This window comes from Gopherus flavomarginatus, unplaced genomic scaffold, assembly GCF_025201925.1.
Source record: "Gopherus flavomarginatus isolate rGopFla2 unplaced genomic scaffold, rGopFla2.mat.asm mat_scaffold_40_arrow_ctg1, whole genome shotgun sequence".
In the NCBI taxonomy this organism is placed as follows: Eukaryota; Metazoa; Chordata; order Testudines; family Testudinidae; genus Gopherus; species Gopherus flavomarginatus.
Genome location: NW_026115078.1, coordinates 709,770 through 723,724, shown reverse-complemented (window position 1 = coordinate 723,724; position 13,955 = coordinate 709,770). Strand labels below are relative to the sequence as shown.

The following is a 13,955-nucleotide window of genomic DNA, read 5'->3' as shown; positions in this document are numbered from 1 at the left end:
TTATTAGAAAAGAAAAGAGAGAGAGTGAGTGTTGGTTAAAAGATTAATAGACATATAGACTTGAATTCAATTTTTGAGGTTCAGATACAAAGTAGACATGAGCTTGTAGTTGCCAAAAGTCCTTTTAGAAATAGTCCATAGGTTATAATCCACTGTCCATATTCAGGGTGGCTCCAGTCAATGACTGGGGATCTCAATCCTTGTGGCTTAAGGTTTCTCCCTCTTGAAACCCAAAGCAGATCTGAGATGAAGAAGGATCGTGTCCCAGGTTCTTAAACATTTCCAGCAGCCTTTCAGCCTGAGAAAACAATAGACTTAACTCTTCTTCCAAACATCCTGGCAATTAGTACATCCATCAAACAGTTCAGATACAGATTACCACAACCTTCAAAGAGACACAGACAATAATACTATTTCACTCAAGTATCATCATAAATGTTAATATTCTTTTTTTGCTCTTTGAATTAAAACTATAGCAATAGACAAGACTTGTTTGCTGACATCACAAGACCTGAGCAAACACCTCCCCTTCTACCTCTAACACTGCAGACTTGCATTTCAAAGCTCTGTTCATTTACATATCTTGTTAACCAGTTTTTAAGGTTCACCCACGGGGCAGGTCAGTCGGTGAGGTGAGTTAATTAACTCTTTCTGGCCCTGTCACCTTTCAATGAGATATTAGATTATACTTATGTCAGGGACTCTAACCCAGATGGCAAAGTTCGTTGTCTGACCGCGAGAGAGACAGGCAACACCAGCAAGGTCCGATCAAAAGCTCTTTATTGACAAGTGCACGCATCAATAGAGAGCAGCTCGTCTCCAGAGAGAACCAGCCTGCTCTTTACATCTTAGTATAAGCCTATGTAGACAGTTCCATCGCGTCATAAATTATTCACTGGAGCAACCCACCCCTTTCTTCTAACTACTAGAAACTAGACACCTTTAGTATACATGCATGCCTAAAGTTAGAAATGTAGGGGAGTTAAAAACAAACAAAGAACAAAACCAGGGAGCGAAAACAAGGAGGCTGGGAAACTAGGACTCTTATCAGTTCTTGGAAGGAGCTGCCCGAACACAGCACATCTGGTACTATGCCAGGAATGCAGCTTCTCTCTTATCTCACTTTTTCCCAGCGCTTGTGAGACATGCTGCTGCTTCTCAGTGTTTTCCACTCATGGATTACCCACAAACCTCTGTTAGCCTGACTTTGGTCAGGTTGGCATACCTGGTTTTGTCTGCTATATCTTTATTCAGGCCTAACAATCCCCCCTTTGTCCCTAGAGGACCATAATGGGACTCTTGGGACACATATCCATTTAACAATTCTACGGGGGAGGCTAGTAAACCATGACCCAAGGTCTGAGTGGAGGTCCTTAAAACTAAAAGTGTGATCAAGAGATATAGCATGGAAAACAACAGCAACATTCTTAATAGCTTGTAAATCTTTGTCAATTAAGCCAGAGTGATTAACAGCAAAGCAACATTTTTCCCCAATGCGAGCACAAGCCCCTCTCTAATTCAGCATTCATGGCATTTAGCACACGTCTATTTTGCAAAGTTACTTCTGCTACTTCATCAGTCTTTCGTTGCAACTTTTGGAAAGCGTCTATTAATGCATTAGCTGTTTTTTTTCAAGCTCTGCAGAAATATTTACAACTGCTCTCTTGAGCTTAGCCACCCACAATCCAGGAATGAGTGCACGGACAAAAGAGTGGAATCCTGTTTGTCTGACAACTAAGGGATTGGGGCACTGACTATAAATCAGTTAGGTATACCAAGTGGTCTAATTTCCCAGATGTTTCGGTGAATAATCCAGTCCCATGTGCATCCTCCCCATGGACCCGTCAGGATTCGGTATGTGGAAGCCCACACCCCCCAGTCCAAATGCTTGGAAGGAGCACTGTAAATGTTTACACTTCCACCCAGAAAGTCTTTAGTATATCTCCATGACCACAGATCAGATGGTACTCCTGATGTGTCTGTAAGGGCAGTGGGCCAAGTCTGGTACTCAAGATCACTCCAAATGGCCATCAGCTGGTCATTCAGGAAATTCTGAATCTCCAAACATACTAGATCCCACTGCAATGCCTTCCCAGCCTCAGTGATATTTAATACCATCTTTCCTTGGTGTAGTACTATATTACATTTGTTATTTAACTATTTTCAGGTACTTTTAAAAGGCATTGACATTAATAGCATAGGAGGGGGTTACATTATTAGTCACTGGAATGGTTTCAATACAGGTAAAATTTCCAGTGGCAGAACAAACTCTTCGGGTACTTGTTATTTAAAATCCAATTAGAGAGAGCAATACATGCTGAAGAATTTATCCACAACACAGGGCACAGCCTGTAGAATAAACCCCAAAATCCAATCAATACCACATTCCCAAGCATGGGTCCCACAAATTTTTTCTGCCAGTGTACAATTCTTTGTTTCTTCACCGGGGTCAGTTCTTAATGTCCTTTCTAGTCAGGAATTCCTGGACTTTAGCAATTTCAGTGGAGTGAGTGTTCCTTCTTCTTTCCCAAAACAGTCTTGGTGCAGCATCCTATAGGGGAGAGGTTACTAGCACATCACCCTGTAATGGTTTTGCTTTTTCTAGAAAAATTCAAAGGCACAGTAGATCTGTCAGTGGGTAAGGGAGAGGCTACTAGCACTTCACCTTGTACTTTTTCCCTACTGTCCAGAAGACACAGTGGAGCTAGAAGGTGAAATAGGCTAATCATCAGTAGGAGAATTCTCCCAATGTGGAGGGGTCTTTTTGCAGTGAGAATCTTGGGTCCAAGCAGTCAGTCTTTGGTACTTCACAGCGGTGTTGGTAGTCATCAGGACTTAAGGGCCTTTCCAGCATGGAGCCAAGGCAGTCTTTCGTTGGTGGACCTTTACATCAATCCCGTCTCCTGGTTCCAAGGAGTGGCAGGGCTGCTAGGGTCTTTGGGTAGCGCTTCCTTACCTGTGAGAAAAAAAACTTAACACATTTCATTAGTGCCTGGCAGTGTTTTTCAGATCTCATAGCTGCATGGGCAAATTCAAGCCCTCCTTTTCCTGGTTGTTAACCAAGTCTTAACTGTGAGCAGTGTCCTTGAATGGAGTCAGTGTCTTATCTATAGCCTGAGCTTGCTATTTTATTTTATTTTATTTTTTCAGTTAATTCATTCTGTTCTTTGTGCTTCTTCCCTTCTTGGCTTCTTTTAACCTGCAAAGGAAACTATCACTTTTTACTTATACCACCTTTTTCCCAACAATGAACACCTACACATTGTCATTATACAGTACATTAGTCTTATTATTTAATATATGCCACACACACCCTTTTACTAAAATAACCTTATTACAGAGCTTTCGAGCAACAAGCCAGGACAAGCACACCCACTTTGAGGAGTTCACTCAATACAACCTCTAGTCCAATAGCCTTCCACCATCCCCAGCCCTCTGGCTAGAAATCTGAGGTAGCCAGAAAGATCCCATGTACAATATGGGGAGTGGGTTAACTTTTCATGTCCTTGCTTTCAAAGACTGTTGGTATGCAAATTTTAACAACAATTTTTGCAATTAACAATTTGACCAATAAAGTTTCTTTTCCTTACTTCAGGAAATGCATTAGACTTTAGTATATCACATTCTCCTGATTTATCTAAACACTTTGTATTCCAAGTTGAACAAAACAAGTATCTGCATTTTAATTTAACCTTTTTGTTTGATTTTAAACTAGATTATTTTATAAAAATATTAAACACAAAAATTCCGGCCACAAGACAAACACCACAAGACAGAACATAGAACACAAAACATAATTTCTATTGTGCCAGTAAATGCATGGTACGTTGAATGCTGTTTAGCTGGCATCAGTTTTCTCTGATTATCTGAAAGACAAAAAAACAGAGGTCTACCCCTTCTGGGCAGACAATCATTGCTTAAAATAGACAAATACCCTTGTTGATTTCAGGAAAAACAGAGGAATTATCCCATATTTTATGTGTTTCATAGGCAGCCCAGGTTTCAGTGGCTCCTACCTTATCAGTTAGATAATTTGCATGAATACAGATGCTTTCTGGCTTGCTTTTTACTTTTAACTCTTGCTTTCAAACACTGAAAGAAAACATCACTACTTATAGTGCCCTTACAGCCTAATAAAATTTCAATTACATAGCACTATATACATTCTTCAGCTAATTTAACTAAATTCTAAATGATTGCAATTAACAATTTCTTTGCCTCAATTTATTTACAAACATTTCAAAGACACCAAGAACTTTCCTCTTTAGCATTTTTACAAAGTTCAACTGCTGTTTCCTCCAGCAACTACAGAGTTAACTTCTCACTCTCCCTTAAATCACTTGCTTGTCTCCCAACAGCCACTTTTATCAACTCAAATCACCATTCCAAGTAAGTTCTGGGTATTTGAAATCCCCATGCTTACACTTACTTACTCCTTCCTTCCACTACACCCTTAAAGTTTTCCAACCTGTTTTCCAATCTCTCTGTCTGTTGCCTGCCCGCCTGGGCCCGATCCTGCTTTTCTCACTGAACCGTCCCTTCCATAGGCACCAACTTCTTCCACTACCAGTTTAGTTAGGAGGGTGGGCTTCTCAACTAGCCCCCCACCCCTCCTGGTCTCTTCCCTTAAACATTCTTACTCACAAGACTACCCGAGTTCTCCTTCATGAGGCTTGCCACCTAGACGAAGACACATGGCCCATTGGGCAAAGGCCATTTACTTAACATATAATTTGAAGGACTACTCTTAGAGGGTTTACCCAGAGACTCATTCATCTGTTTGACACTTAAACATAAAAGAGAATTACACAGAGAGCAGAGGGAATTACAGTCTAAGCCAGACTTTCCCACTTCTATACACTGACCGCTACAGGGGACAGGACAGAAGGATCTCAATTTAACCTTAGGGCTGTCTCGCACACATGGCTTCCACTCCGAGGAATTACGAACAAGAGGTTCAGTTCCACCCACACTCCTAACACCCAAATGAACAGAGAAAAAAAACAACAACAGTAACTGGTTAAATAGAACAGAACCAGAACCAGATAGTGTTTCCTTATCCTATTAGGACTCACTTTTACTCATGCAGTTCTCAGCATATAACACCAACAGTACCAAGCAAAGCAAACACAAAATAACAAGGGTAAAACAAATAGATGGTGTAAATTCTGCAGGGCTCCCCCCTTCTTAATTGCTCACCAAACTGTGACAAATTTCTGTTACCAATCTATCCCTCATGTCAGATGATCAGGCTGACACTACAGGATCGTTGGGGGAAGATAAAGAAAACACACCATATAACTGAATTTTAAAGCTTCATTAATAAAATAATAAAACAACAACGGAGAGTGTTGGGAACGCTCCCACATCACTCAGGAAAATATTAATGCCCCAAGCCCGAAGCTCCTTTCATACTTACACACGTACGTCTAGACTGGCCACTTCTGTGTATAATGTTCAGAGGAGGGGGAGAGGTGGAAGGGAGATTATTCTGTATACAGCTTGTCCAGAATTTCCAACATGCTTCTGCTCTTGGGAGGGCTGTTCTTTTACACCCTGGAATCTCCTGCGGCGTCTCTTTCAGAGATTCCAGTCCAGGCCGGCTGCCTGTGGCTTCTTTGGTGTCACCAAGCCACACCGACTCCAGGGTCACAAAGGCACACTGTTGGATCTTACTGGACAGTTAAGCTTTGCAAATGTAATTTCAGTTCTGTAACTTGTATTTCCTTTGCTTCGCCTCTGTCTATATTTTTTCCTTCACAGCCAGCTGGGGCCGAAAGCAGCCCCTCCCTGCACCAAGCACAGTCCGCGCCGATTCCTGACCCTGAACGCAGAGCACCCCCCTCCTTCCATCCCGGGGCCAAGATGATTTTTAAATTAACCCGTTCCTTATGTCTTTTTCTTTCTTTTTCTCTTTCCCATTAAACATTCTAGTAGCAATGCTAACTACTTCAGACAAACTTTTCCCTTGCGTACCATCTGGATGCTTTCTAAATCTTTTTGCAATATCCTTTGCACATTGTGACATGAAAACCATTTTAACCATCTCCTTTCCATGATCAGTTTCAGGATTTAAATTCCCATGCTTTTTAACTTCACAAATCAGTCGAGCACAAAAGTCAGAGAGGTGCTTATCTGGATGCTGAACACAAGCAGTTACCTTGCTCCAATTTGGCGTAGCCTCCCCTGCATCTCTAATACCATTCAAAACAGCTTTTAAAAATCCATCCAACTTTGTCTTTTGAGCTGGATTATTGCGATTACAGTTAGGGTCAGTAATTAGCCAAGGTGCATTCAAATGAGCTGCAGATTTTTCTTTTACTTTTTGTCTTTCATCTTCTGTCATGAGAGTATCTAATAACTGATTTACATTTGCCCAAGTGGGCACATGAGTGAAAAAGATTGTGCAGAACATTCTTTCCACTGCCTCAGGATTGTCTCATAAGTGAGGCATAGTGCACTGCCAGTTAAACAAATTTGAAATTGCAAACAGGGTATGGGTAAAACCATCTCATGTTCCCCAGCAACCAGTAGAACCAGATAAGTTCTCAATGAGGCTTGTAATATCAGAGGTGTCTCAGAAACATTCTCTCTCATGGAGTTAAGTAACCTAGTGGGGGTCCCCAAGGGTAAGGACAAGGGCTGCTGTAATATTGGGGGTGTTTGAAAAGCAGTCCCTGACCAAGTTTGCAAAAGGCTGGCTGGAGGCTGCACAGAGGGGGTGAGGCTGCCTGATTCCTCTGAAGATGAGGGAACATCACTCTGAGCTCCCCCTTGATTCTCCTCTGTCCCTGAACTGTCCCTAACCTGCTTTTGAATCCTTGCACTCCATCAGACGGGGAAGAACAGGAACAAAATTGTCCTCCTCCCGGTGCGGCTCTGGTGCATATGGTGGGTGATTTTTTTACAAGAGCTCTCCATACAAACAGCTTCGAAAGCTACCCATCCCTCCATGGGTTTATAATTATACCATACAAACAAGTAATCCATTTGTCTTGGCCTAAGATCAACCAAAATATCCCTTAAGGAGTTCCTCCTATCTGTGGAAAAGGTTTCACCCACCGGCCAGTCTCTAGTTGGGGACAAATGAAAGGTAAATGATGGCCATTGGATCCAACACAGATTTCTCATCTTAAATTTAACTAGATCAGCTGTCTCAGAAATCTCTTTCCAATCTCTAAGTATCAGAGACAACGGGGCATCCCCCGGGCACTTACTGCCAACTTGTCTCATTTTAATGAAGGGACTCTAACCCCTCTTCATGAAGGGACTCTAACCCCTCCTCCCCGGGTCGAGGTAAAGGGACTCTAACCCCCACCTCCCCGCGTCGAGCGCTCGCTTACCTCTCCAGGGACTTGAACACCTGGACTGAAACTCAAACCCAGGCTGGGACTCTAACCCAGAAAACTTGGATCCTGTGCAAACCTGGACTGGGACTCTAACCCAGACCTAAGTAGTCAGGGACTCTAACCCCGACAACCTGGACCCTACTCAATGGGTAGGTGGATGTTGCTAGATTTCTACGAGTTTCAGCTGGTTCACAGAACACGCCTTATCGCCAACGCAGAGATCAGATCACCAGGCAAGTCTCCTCTAAACTGGAGGATGCGCGCTGCGTTGCCTCAGGGTCCGATCCCCCGCCGGAGAGTCAGACGGGTCCCGGCGGAGTCGCCAAAGATGTCAGGGACTCTAACCCAGACGGCAAAGTTCGTTGTCTGACCGCGAGAGAGACAGGCAACACCAGCAAGGTCCGATCAAAAGCTCTTTATTGACAAGTGCACGCATCAATAGAGAGCAGCTCGTCTCCAGAGAGAACCAGCCTGCTCTTTACATCTTAGTACAAGCCTATATAGACAGTTCCGTCGCGTCATAAATTATTCACTGGAGCAACCCACCCCCTTCTTCTAACAACTAGAAACTAGACACCTTTAGTATACATGCATGCCTAAAGTTAGAAATGTAGGGGAGTTAAAAACAAACAAAGAACAAAACCAGGGAGTGAAAACAAGGAGGCTGGGAAACTAGGACTCTTATCAGTTCTTGGAAGGAGCTGCCCGAACACAGCACATCTGGTACTATGCCAGGAATGCAGCTTCTCTCTTATCTCACTTTTTCCCAGCGCTTGTGAGACATGCTGCTGCTTCTCAGTGTTTTCCACTCAGGGATTACCCACAAACCTCTGTTAGCCTGACTTTGGTCAGGTTGGCATACCTGGTTTTGTCTACTATATCTTTATTCAGGCCTAACAATTATAATGTCACAGTCTCGGTGAATTGACTGCTGCAGCTCCCCGTAGACTCTGCCTGCGCCTCTCACCGAGCTGGAGTACAGCAGGCGAGGGGAGAGCACTCAGTGTATTGCATCTACACTAGACGCGGTATATCAACCCCCGCTGGATCGATCGCTGCCCACCGATTCGGCAGGTGGTATAGACATACCCCGAGTATCTGGTGATCGGAGCTGGACCCCCGAGGGGGACACATTGAAGGAACTCAGGGGTTAAGGTGCCTCTATTGTCAACTGTCAGGGCTGCTGTGGCTCAGAGGAGGGTGCTTGACTGCCTGGCAGGCTTAGGCGCCGCAAGTCTTGGAGGTGGGAGAAGTGAAGCGGCCACGGCGTGCTCGGGGTGCTCGTGCTCGGAGCAGGGGTGAGCTCGGGCGAGGGGGGTGCCGCAGGACAGAGCAGGAGAGTTGCAACAAGAGGGGAGCCTCAGGGTGGAGGGGGGAGCTGCCACGGGTGGGGCACCTCAGGGCAGGGGTGCGGGGGGGGGGGGGGGTGCAAGGTGGAAGTTTCGCCTAGGGCATGAAACTTCCTTGCACCGGCCCTGCCCGCAGCCAGCCCTGCACCCGCTGCCCTGCCCTGCCGGCAGTCAGCCTCTGTCTCCAGCCAGCCCTGCACCTTCTGCTTTGCCTGCACCAGCCGCATCCTCCGTGCCCTGTCTCCAGCCAACCCCTGATGCACCCCACTGCCTGAAGCCAGCCAGCCACGCAGCCCTTGCCCTGCCTGAAGCCAGACCCTACCTCCAGCCAACCCCACATCCACTGGTGCCCTGCACTTCCCAGGGCAGTAACCCTGCACATCTGCTTCAATGAGGGGGGCAGGGAGCAGCTGGGACCCACACATGTGCACACCCTAGGGTGACCAGACAGCAAGTGTGAAAAATCGGGACGGCGTGGGGGGTAATAGGATCCTAGATAAGACACCAAAATTCGGACTGTCCCTATAAAATTGGGACATCTGGTCACCACAGCACACCCCCAGGACTCCTGAGTTCCATTGCTGGGTTTCCTATTGGTTCCTCTGCTGGTTGTTTTCCTTTTTCTGGGGACTTTGGGCAAGTTGCTCCCCACTCTCGGGCTCTGTCCCCAGCTATTGGAAAGTGCTGGGAGAATCCCCCAGCAACAGCTGCTCTGACAGTGCTAAGCAGCATCTGACCATTCAAGGTCGGAGCTCACTGCCCAGGAGGAGTGCTTGGCTCTGGGGTTTTACTTCAGCCCAGTGTAGAGAGAGAGCCCTAACCATGGAGTTTGGCTCAAGAAGACCAAGTCTCCAATTTGTTAAAGGTGTTTTGAATTTCAATCCTGTGCTCCAAAGTGCTTGGTGTCAGTTGTAAAATTTAGGAGCATGCTCTCCACTCCATTTTCCAAATCATTCATGAAAATATAGAATAGTACCTGACACCGGACTGATCCCTGCCAGACCCACTAGGTTCACCCTCCCCGTTGGGCAGCTAAACATGGAGAAGGGCTCCTGGAGTCTTGGCTTTCAACCAGCTCTGCACCCACATTACACTGATTGCAGCTGGACTACATTTCCCTCGTTTGCTTCTGAGAATGTCCTATGGGACTGTGTCAAAAGCCTTAGTAACACCAAGCTAGACCCCATCTATTGTTTACTCACCTCTACCAGGCCCAGAACCCTGCCAAAGAAGGAAAGAGGATTGGTTTGGAATGATTTGTTCTTGACAATTCCACGCTCACTAGTCATAAGAACCAAATCATCCTGTAGGTGCTGCTGACAAACTGAGTGTTTAAGAATGTATTGCAGGATCTCTCCAGCTATGGCAGTCAGGCTAGCTAGTCTGTAAGTCCCAGAGGTCTTTTTGTTCCCCTTTGAAAGATAGGTCCTGTCTTGTTCATGGATGGGAAGATGTTCTTTTTCAGGGGTCTCAGACGAGAACTGGGGCACAACACCTGGTTTGTTAAGGCCACAAAAACGGAGGCAGGAACCTCTTCTCTGCTGCTGGCAAAGAACCACAGGTACCTAAAAGATAGGGACTCACATCTTTGAATGGGCTTTAAAAAGGCAGTGGTTAATAAGTTTGGTCCCGACCATTTCTTGTTTCCACAGACTAGACATTTTGGCAAACTTTAGAATTCCTTGGTGCTAAACACTGTGAAACTCCCCTTTCTCCTTCACAGAGGGTTTTAATACCCCTTATCTCACTTGGGCTCTAAACTGCCCATAGTTCGAGAACTGTTCCTGTTCCGATTGGACAGATGGGAGAAGGGAAGTGACCTACCCAAGGCCTACACAACAAGGCGATGGCAGAGCCAGAAAGAGAAGCAACCAGTTCTGACTCCTGTTCTAACAGATGAAAACACCCCAGAGCCCAGGAATCGAGATGGTGGGAAAATTTCATTCAAACCGTTTCTGTCCGAAAATCCCATTTAGACTAAACCAGTTTGTTTCTCAAAATCATAACAAGTGGGATGAAAGATCTTTGCAAAAATATTTTGTTGCAAAACAAAAGCATCTCCTCTTTGTCAGAGTGTGTTAAATTGTCTCCTCGCACACAAAGAGGAGACACTTACATCTCAACCATTAGATAAGATGCTTCAATCTGAGCTAAGTCGTTGCTACTATTAACAATTTCAAAATAAAAAAATACAAATAAAATAGACTATTTCAGCTAATCTATTATGTCATAATCTGGGAAACTTCATATTATGCACTACTTCTAGTGACACTCCCAAATGGATCCGCATCCTTCACCCACCATGAGGTAGGTAAGAGCGGATCATTATTATCCCTACTTGAAAGAGGGAGAAGCTCAGGCTGAGAAAGGAGAATTGACTTGTCTTAGGTCACACAGCCCGTCAGAGGCAGTGTTGGGAATAGGACCGAAGAGCCCTGATTTTCAAACAAACCATCGGATCTTGAATTTCAGACATTGAATGACCTGAATACTGTGCTCTCAGATGAGCCCCAGACCAACAACAGTGACAGTAATTATTCAGCAAGTATTTGAGGAGAACTGCAATATTAGAGGGAATCATCAACTGCTCAGAGACAATTAATGCAGAGAAGCAGCAAAATTAATCAAAGATAGAACTGGTTCTGACTTATTTACTTGATCTTAAAAGAGAACAACAAGGACCTGAGTCTCCTCCCTGTCAATATCCCCCTGCTCAACCAATCAGGGTAGAGACGGAGGACGGGAGGCTGAGGGTTCTCACCAGAGAGCCCAAAGGATGGCCCAGGTCACCGGTGGGGATCACTGCCCGAGCACTATTTCAGTCCCACATTTTTGGGTGGACCTTCCATAGTGGGAGCTGCAGAGGACTTCCCTGCAACACACACACACACACACACACCTCCGTCCTGTTGTTGGGAAGGGAACAGGAGAAAGGACAAAAGAAGCAAGAGAAGAAGAGGAGGGAGGGATGGAGGAAGAGGTGAAACAAAAAGGACACACCCTAATGTCCCCAGCGATTCTAAGGGACAAAATCCCAGGTGTGCAATAAAATTCTGCCTCCTTAAGCTCGTGTTTTCCATGCCTAGAATTCACTTGTCACCAGATAGATCAGACTGAACAGGTTTCAAACCTCCAGGAGGCTCTTACCTTCTAAATAGGGACGGCTGTTTTCTAGTAAAATCACTACAAGGGAAGGAGGAAACTCGAAAGAGGTTCCTCCTGGCGCTCACGTCCATGACCCCAAATAATCTCTCAGTCCTCAAAGAGAGACCTGGAGAAGGAAACGTGCTGAAGCAAAGCCACAGAGGTCTCTGAGGTTTCCCTGGCCCCTCGCCCCTGTCCTGCCTGGCTGATGTCAGCATCTCTCTGTGAGGTCACCACCTCCCCACCACCTTTGACCAATAGTCTGAGGTCCTGCAAAAGGCCTTTGTGATGTCACTGCCACACCCCTCCCTTGCTGGGCTAATGTCCTGCCCCTGGCCAGGCACTTTGGAGGTTTGAGCTACTCCCTGTGGATCACCCCACTCAAGGAGCGTTCGTTCTAGGCAGCAAGCCGGCTAGACAGAAAAACATCAGACGCTGCTCCCAATGCTACACTCAGTTTTTCAGAAATTAGTCGACTTCATGGTCAGAAGACACCATTAGAGCATCTAACCTGCAGATCACAGGCCTCCTGTATGACATAACAGCTACTTTGGGGGCAAACACATTCCAGAAAGGCATCTAGTCTTCATTAAATGACATCAGGAGATGGTGAAACCACCACTTTCCTTGGTAGCTTGCTCCTGTGGTGAATCATCCTCGCTGTTAACTATTGTGCCTCAGTTGTAATATGAATTTGTCTCTTTTCACTTTCCAGCCATTGGGTCTTGTTATGCCTTTCTCTGCTCCATTCAAGAGCCCGTAAATACCCAATCTTTTCTCTCCATTAAGGCCCTTCAACATTTCAGTGAAATCACCTTTCAATCTTCTTTTGATAAGCTAAACAGGTTGAGCTCTTTCAATAGCTCCCTGGAAGGCATTTTTCTCCAGCCCTCAGAACATTTGGTGGCTCTTTGCTGCCCTAGCTCCAATTTCACAACATCTTTTTCAAATGAGGATACCAGAACTGGAGGCAGTATAAAGGTTGTATAAAGGTAAAATTAAATAGGTTGCAGAGGAGTTTTTTTTAATTTCGGCTTTTGTTGCTAAAAATTTTGTCTCTCTGCGGTGAGAAAAAACACTCCCCGAATGCCAAAATTTGAGCCATGAAAAGCGGCAGTGTGAACAGCGCATCATAGGTGGAGCTGTGCTCCCGGTGACAAAGCTCCTGCCCCTCATTGGAGGTAGTTTGGCTTTGTTGCCGGGGAAGCTCTCTCTCAGCGATAAGGACGGCCACACAGCGCACCTTACAATGGCATGGTTAGAGTGGCACAGCTGCACCGTGGTAAGGTGCGCGGTGTAGACACAGCCTCAGAGCTGGGGAAAGCCGACAGGCGCTGAGGAGCACAGGGTTCAGACAGAGACATCCGTTAGGAGAGGAACTATTCACAGGGATTCTCTATAGCCTAGTAAGGTGGAGAGGATGGAAGATGACAATGTACAGGTAGGTTCTGATGAGAAACAGTGAAATGAAAGAGTCTCCCTCAATTACATCATGTAATAGCAGACAGCTAAAATGGGACACATTTTAGAAGTGCTTAAATACAAATGCTAAACGTCTAAGTACTAAGACTGGTGAATTTGAGTGCCTGGTATTGAGTGACGATATTGATAGAATAGGCACCACAGAAACCCTTGCACCCCCTCCTGCACCCACATGGGGAGACTGACCAGTGAGCATGGAGCAGCTGGCATTGCTGCCCCACACTCCTCCCTGGAACGCTGCTCATCTGGGCACCCCTAGGGGCTGTGGGGGCAAGAAGTGAGATCATCCGAGCTCCCGGCATCCAGGTCACTTTCCTCAGCCGGGCTGCATAGCGGGAGGGCAGAGAGCAGCAGCTTCTGATGCTCCCCTCACAGCACAGCCCAAGTGGGAAAAGTGACCAGGACGCATGGAGCACATAGGGTTGCTCCTTACTCCCCTCAAACCTCTATGGACCCATGGAGGAGCATTGGGGCAGGGGAGAGCAGTGAGCACCTTTGCACTGCCACACGGTGCCCTTTGACCCCTGGAGCCCTGGGCGGCTATCGGGGGGCACCACCCCTAAGGCCGGCCAGGCTCCCCAGAACGAGCAGCAGAAAACACAGAGACTGGCCACACACTGAGCAGTGGTAG

General features: G+C 45.9%; 1 long non-coding RNA gene across 1 annotated transcript in view; it reads right to left on the bottom strand.

Annotated features, from left to right (window-relative positions):
* Positions 1-5,848: 5,848 nt before the first annotated feature.
* LOC127042414 (uncharacterized) overlaps positions 5,849-13,955 on the bottom strand; it is a 181,672-nt gene continuing 173,565 nt past the window's right edge. Inside the window, exon 3 of the long non-coding RNA XR_007771937.1 lies at positions 5,849-6,186. This is a non-coding gene — a long non-coding RNA (uncharacterized LOC127042414). The remainder of the gene's footprint in view (positions 6,187-13,955) is intronic.